General features: G+C 46.2%; 1 protein-coding gene across 1 annotated transcript in view; it reads right to left on the bottom strand.

The window, feature by feature from the left end:
* The window catches only part of LOC101848169 (glutamate receptor), a gene marked incomplete in the record, with an annotated part of 34,285 nt that overhangs the window by 31,360 nt on the left and 1,874 nt on the right, over positions 1-1,051 (bottom strand).

Genomic DNA, 1,051 nt, shown 5'->3' with positions numbered 1-1,051 from the left:
CGCACGCACGCGCACACACACACACACACACACATACATACATACACACATATTATTATATACACACACACACATACACACACAATCGGGAGAAAAATAAAACAAAGAAAAAGTGGGAAATATAACAACAATTAAAATGTATCGATAAGACACTTATGTGTGATAGGGAGAGATTATATTTTCACTCACCACACCCACTAAATACAAAGAGATACATGTATGTGATACTGTGACAAGTAAAATATTATAGACTACAAATTTTGCTCCCTCTCCGCGTCTCGGAAACATCCAAGCGTTCATTCATGCAAGGGAGGAAGGAAGAGGCCTGATTGATCGCGTTTTGCCCCGCGCTAGAATATTGATTTTTGCTAGCTCGGTGCGGGCTTCCCTTCTGCTCAGAGTCAGGGTAAAGGGTTTTTGGAGGCGGAGGGAGGATGATGTATTATGTTGGGGTGGGGTGAGGTAGGACGGGAAGGGTGGGGAAAAGTGGGGAGGGGTGGCGGGGTAGTGAGCCGTGAGCTGAAATTCCACTCACACACGCCAGCTTATAGCCAGTGCTTGCTTTGCTGCGCAGATGGGCCGTTATAGAGGTCACATTCTTGCTTTCTTTCTTTGAACCGCGAGGCTATTTTTATCCTGAGAAATGACACTACTCAAAGACTCGATCTCTGGGAGACACATGATACATACAGGGACACCTGAAGGTCTAGGCCTAGGCTAACGGAGAAATGTTATCCCATTTTTCACAAAAGGTAATTACTTTCTGTCGACCCCGTCATGCGAGGTAGCTGTAGGTGTCACCCCGATGTTTAGAGAGGTAAATTACAAACAAACAAACAAACAAACAACGGGTGGTGGCCGGTGGCTTTGTGGAATGTGCATAGAATGCAGTCTATAGCTGGCGCTGGCTCATTATAGTGCAGTGCACCGCTTATGAGAAGCTAGCAGTTCGTCGTGGGGGCAGAGAGAGAGAGAATGAAAGAGAGAGAGAGAGAGAGAGAAGACAGCGTGTGTGTATGTGTGTCTGTGTGTGTGTGTGTGTGTGTGTGTC

The sequence above is a fragment of the Aplysia californica genome, unplaced genomic scaffold (assembly GCF_000002075.1).
Source record: "Aplysia californica isolate F4 #8 unplaced genomic scaffold, AplCal3.0 scaffold00022, whole genome shotgun sequence".
NCBI classification, from domain to species: Eukaryota; Metazoa; Mollusca; class Gastropoda; order Aplysiida; family Aplysiidae; genus Aplysia; species Aplysia californica.
This window is presented reverse-complemented; position numbering and strand designations above follow the sequence as displayed.